Source organism: Symphalangus syndactylus, chromosome 13, assembly GCF_028878055.3.
Source record: "Symphalangus syndactylus isolate Jambi chromosome 13, NHGRI_mSymSyn1-v2.1_pri, whole genome shotgun sequence".
Classification (NCBI taxonomy): Eukaryota; Metazoa; Chordata; class Mammalia; order Primates; family Hylobatidae; genus Symphalangus; species Symphalangus syndactylus.
Window position 1 is genome coordinate 90933784 of NC_072435.2, and position 6222 is coordinate 90940005.

The window sequence follows — 6222 nt, forward strand, 5'->3', positions numbered from 1 at the left end:
AAAACTTCTTTGTGGAGGTCAGTAATGACCTCCACATTATAAATCCACAATGTGACAAATGTTTTGACACATCATTAACCCCTCTTGGAAATACTTTCTTCCCTTGGTTTCCAGCATACCATGCTCCTCTGATTTCCTCCTCCCTCTTCTTCTGGGGTCTCCTTGGCTAGGTTCCTCAAATCCTAGCCACTGCAAAATTGCTCCTGGATGTAAGAATGTCTAAATGTCATAACAAAGTTTGCTGTTTATTAGATGTTATGACATTTAGACATTCTTACAGTGTTTAGTTATTAAATTTTTTTCTCTTCACTATCTCCACTCATAGTGATCAATGAGATCACTGATGACTTCTTCCAGTCTTAGGGCCTTAAATACCATCTATACATCGATCATTCAAACACTTATATTTTCAGCCTGGACATCTCCCAGGAACTCCAGATTCATCTATTCAAAAGCTTACTCTACAATTCCACTTGGATATCTAACAAGTACCTCACACTTCACATAACCCACTTAATATTATGAGCTGAATTTTGTCCCCTCAAAATTCATACGTAAAGCCCAAACTCCCAGTACTTCAGGATGCGAGATTTAGAAATATTTGGAGAAAAGATCTTTTAAAACGGTGATTAAGTTAAAATGAGGCCCTTAGCGTGGACCCTAATCCAGTCTGACTGGTGTCCTTCTAAGAGGAGGAAGTTTGGACACACAAAAAGGAGATACCAGGGGCTTGTGAGCACAGAGGAAGAAAGGCCATGTGAGGACACAGTGAGAAGGTGGCCATGTGAAAGCCAAGGAGAGAGGCTCCAGAAGAAACCAAACTTGCTGATACCTCCTTGGACTTCCAGCCTCCAGAACTATGAGAATATACATTTCTTTTTTTTTTTTTTTTGAGATGGAGTCTCACTCTGTCACCCAGGCTGGATGGAGTGCAGTGGCGTGATCTCAGCTCACTGCAATCTCCGCCTCCCAGGTTCACGCCATTCTCCTGCCTCAGCCTCCCGAGTAGTGGGGACTACAGGCACCCACCACCATGCCTGGCTAATGTTTTTGTATTTTTAGTAGAGACGGGGTTTCACCGTGTTAGCCAGGATGGTCTCAATCTCCTGACTTTGTGATCCACCCGCCTCGGCCTCCTAAAGTGCTGGAATTACAGGCATGAGCCGCTGCGCCCGGCCAATTTCTATTGTTTATGCAACCCAGTCTGTGGGATTTTATTATGGTAGCTCTATGAAACTATTGCATATATTTAACAAAAAGATATTGGTATTTCCACCCAAATTTGTTCCTCCCAGAGTCTTCCCCATCTCAGTAAATGGCACCTCCATCCTCAGGCCAAAATCCCAGCTTTTCCTTTTCACACACTTTATATTCAACTGGTCAGCAAATCCTGTTAGCTTTACTTTCAGAATACATCCAAAACTCAATTACTTCTCATCGCTTCCATCTTGGTCCAAGGCACCATACCTCTTATCTGGATTACCGTGATAACTTAAGAAGTTATAGTGTAGCAGGACAAGCCACAGACAAAACCCCTCAGACACTGAGTTAAAGAAGGAAGGGCTTTATTCAGCTGAGAGCTTCCACAAGATTCACGTCTCCAACAACTGAGCTCCCAGAGTGAGCAATTCCAGTTCCTTGTAAGGGCTCACAACTCTAAGGGGGTCTGCATGAGTGGGTCGTGATCGATTGAGCAAGCAGGGTGTACGTGTCTGGGGGCTGCATGTAACGGTAATCAGATCGGAACAGAACAGGACAGGGATTTTCAAAGTGCTTTTCTATACAATGTCTGGAATCTATAGATAACATAACCAATTAGGTCAGGGTTCAATCTTTAACTACCAGGCCCAGGACGTGGCACTGGGCTGTCTGCCTGTGGATTTCATTTCTGCCTTTTAGTTTTTATTTCTTCTTTCCTCGGAGGCAGAAATTGGGCATAAGACAATATGAGGGGTGGTCTCCTCCCTTAGTAATAGTAGTAGTAGTAGTAGTAGTAATAGTAGTAGTAGTAGTAGTAGTGGTCTCCTCCCTTAGTAGTAGTAGTAGTAGTAGCAGCAGCAGCAGCAGCAGCACCTCCTCAGCCTCCCAAGTAGCTAGGACTATAGGTGCATGCCACTGTGCCTGGCTTTTCGTTTTTTGGTAGGAAGTTGTCACAGTAATCCAGATACGAGGTATGGTGATGTTCCATGATCATCAGAAGAACTGTGATGTTCTCCCTCTCTTGGCCTTAGACACCATCTATCAACATGCTATTTTCAACACAGTAGGCATTTTCATGTCACTCCTCCCCTTAAAATCCTCCAAAGGCTTTTTATCTCAAAGCCTTTATAGTGGCCTATAAGGGCTCACATGACTTGGCATTGCTGTATTTCCTATTTCAATTTTTTCCCTTTTTTTTTTTAAGAGACAGGATCTTACTCTGTCACCTAGGCTGGAGTGCAGTGGCACGATCATAGCTCACTGTAGCCTTGAGCTCCTGGGCTCAAATGATCCTTCTGCCTCAGCCTTCTAAGTAGCTGGGAATACAAGCATGCATCACCATACTCAGCCAAATGTTAAATTTTTTGTAAAGTTGGGATCTCCTAAAGTTGTTCAAGCTGGTCCCAAACTCCTAGCCTCAAGCGATCCTCCCACTTCAGCCTCCTGAAGTGCTGAGATTACAGGCATGAGCCACTGTGCCCAGCCACAAGTATTTGTTGAGTACATTCTATTTGCCTAGTAATTTTTTTTTTTTTTTTTTTTGAGATAGAGTTTCACTCTTGTTGCCCAGGGTGGAGTGCAATGGCACGATCTCCACTCACTGCAACTTCTGCCTCCTGGGTTCAAGCGATTCTGCTGCCTCAGCCTCCCGAGTAGCTAGGATTACAGGCATGCACCACCATGCCCGGCTAATTTTGTATTTTTAGTAGAGATGGGGTCTCTCCATGTTGGTCAGGCTAGTCTCAAACTCCTGACCTCAGGTGATTCGCCCACCTCAGCTTCCGAAAGTGCTGGGATTACAGGCGTGATCCTGTAAAAAATTACTGGGCCAGCCAGTAATTTTTTTTTTTTTTTAAGAGACAGAGCCTCACTCTTTTGCCCATGCTGGATTGCAGTGGTATGATCATATCTCACTGTAACCTCAATCTCCTGGGCTCAAGCAATCCTCCCTCCTCAGCCTCCCAAGTAGCTGGGACTACAGGCGTGCACCTGTAGACCACAGTTGTGGAACTGGCTAACTTTTAAATTTTTTGTAGAGATAGGTTCTTGGTCTCACTATGTTATCCAGGCAGATCTCAAACTCCTGGCCTCAAACAGTCCTTTAGCCTCAGCCTCCCAAAGGACTAGGATTACAGGAATGAGCCACTGTGCCCCACCTTGCCTAGTAATTTACCAGACACTGTAGAAAGAGGATTAAGGCTCTCTCTTTAGGTTGCTTACAGTCCAGCACACTCAGAATCTCTGCTTCTCAATAGATCTGCCGTAAACATGTCAGTGACTATTTATTTAGGCAGGTAATTTTTTTAAAAGCCTGAATTAAATATTTTCTAAACATTTCTACAGAGGATCTCTTGTCTTCCCATGAACCCTGAAAGATAGGAAAAAAGTAATGTATGCATATTTGAATCTCAGTTACTAATTTCTCTCACTATTTTCTTCCAATTACTTTTCCCACATACCTGAATATATCTTAGTGAAAGATACTTGAATTCATTTATACATACAGATTCGCTTTAGGGGTATCTCCCCCAAATCCATAGTTGGCAAGCCCTATAATAGTGGTAGCATGATAGCCGCAAATCTATTTCCTCTTTTCTTTTCTTTCTTTCTTTTTTCTTCTCTTTTTTTTTTGAGACGGGATATCTGTTGCCTAGGCCAGAGTGCAGTGGTGCGATCATGGCTCACTGTAGTCTCGATCTCCCAGGCTCAAGCAATCCTCCCACCTCAGCCTCCCAAGTAGCTGGGACTACAGGTGTATGTCACTGTGCCAGGCTAATTTTTCTTTTTTTTGTATTTTTTGTAGAGACTAGGTCTCACTATCTTGCCCAGGCTGGTCTTGAACTTGGGCTCCAGTGATCTGCCCATGTTGGCTTGCCAAAGTGCTGAGATTAAAGGTATAAACTGGCCGGGTGCGGTGGCTCACGCCTGTAATCCCAGCACTTTGGGAGGCCAAGGCAGGCGCATCACGAGGTCAGGAGATCGAGACCATCCTGGCTAACACGGTGAAACCCTGTCTACTAAAAATACAAAAAAAAAAAAAAAAAAAGAAAAAAAATTAGCTGAACGTGGTGGTGGATGCTTGTAATCTGAGCTACTTGGGAAGCTGAGGCAGGAGAATGGCGTGAACCTGGGAGGTGGAGCTTGCAGTGAGCCGAGATTGCGCTACCGCACTCCAGCCTGGGTGACAGAGCGAGACTCCGTCTCAAAAAAAAAAAAAAAAGTATAAGCCATTGAGCCAGTCCTATTTTCTTTTTTCAAGCTCAAATTTACCCCAAAAATGTACTAAAATAATATAATCCCAAAAAACAGGCTGTATCTTCTTACAACAGGGTCATTCTTGGCTCTGAAGCAAATAATCATCCTTGTAAGGTGTGTTGGGTGGGGGCAGAATGGTTCAGTGGAAAGTTTTGAGGTAATCTCACATTCTGTTATTGGGTAAAGCAAGTTTTAATAGACCAAGTTATTTAACTTCTCTGAGGCTCAGTTTTCTCAAATATGGCTTGGGTTCTATATCTGTTTAGCCAGGAGTATGGTGAAAAATGTAATGAGACAATATGTATAAGGTATCTAGCAAATAGTGATATAAGTGTTAATAAAGGGGAAGGAATTTGTTCACCAACCTGTCTTTTGGGAGAACTTTGGTGCTCAAGTTGTAACTCTGATTTGTGCATCCTTGAATACATTTACGCTTCTCCATAGCTTGCTATCAATAAATAAGCAACTGACAAGTCAGAGTAAGATTGCCTACTTACTCCTCAAAGCCATATTCATGATTTAATTTATAGACAAGCATTTTATGGGTAAAACTACCCCCCTACTTAATTACGTAATCTAACTGCTTTTTAAGGTTCAACAGATGCATTTAGGATTACAATCCTCTCCAAATTATCATTTACGTGAAAATTTGCTTATTAAAAATGTTACAGAGCCATGGTTAAATTTGAATGTGCATATTTTTCTTTCTTCAAATTATTTTTATCCTAAGTGAATTAATTCAGGAACAAAATCAAATACTGCATATTCTCACTTATAAGTGGGGGCTAAACATCAGGTACTCATTCACATAAAGATGGCAACAGTAAGGCCGGGTGCAGTGGCTCACGTCTGTAAGCCCAGCACTTTGGGAGGCCAAGGCAGGTGGATCACCTGAGGTCAGGAGTTCAAGACCAGCCTGACCAATATGGTGAAACCCTGTCTCTACTAAAAATACAAAAATTAGCCGGGCTGTGGTACCACGCATCTGTAATCCCAGCTACTCAGGAGGCTGAGGCAGGAGAATCGCTTGAACCCGGGAGCTGGAGGTTGCAGTGAGCCAAGATCACACCATTGCATTCCAGCATGGGTGACAGAGGGAGACCCTGTCTCAAAAAAAAAAAAAAAAAGCGACAGTAGATATGGGGACTACTAGACGAGGGAGGGTGTGAGGGGGCCAAGGACTGAAAACTCAACTGTTGGTTACTATGCTCAGTACCTGGGTGATGGGATCATTTGTACCCCAAACCTCAGCATCACGCAATATACGCTGGTAACAAACCTGTACATGTACCCGCTGAATCTAAAATAAAAGTTGAAAAAGAAAAAAAGAAAACAAAGAATAGCAAAGACAAAGAAAACCTATTAATGGAAATCATAAGTGAAAAGCTCAGATCCATGAATGTAGGAGGACATCAATATAGAAATCATAAACAGAAGAAGAACTGAAGAATGCCAAAAAAGATCTTCTGCAGGCCAAAGCATGGACGTTTCTAAGCTACACAAATAAATACAAATAATAGAGTGAGGTAAAAGAGCTTCCTAATTCATATGAAGAAACCCGTGTACATTTAATTAATTAATTAATTTTATTTTTTGAGATAGAGTCTTGCTCTGTCACCCAGGCTGGAGTGCAGTGGTGCGATCTTGGCTCACTGCAACCTTCATCTCCCGCATTCAAGCAATTCTCCCTGCCTCAGCCTCCCGAGTAGCTGGGATTACAGGCATGAACCACCATGCTTGGCCTAATTTAAAAGGCCAAATACAGCT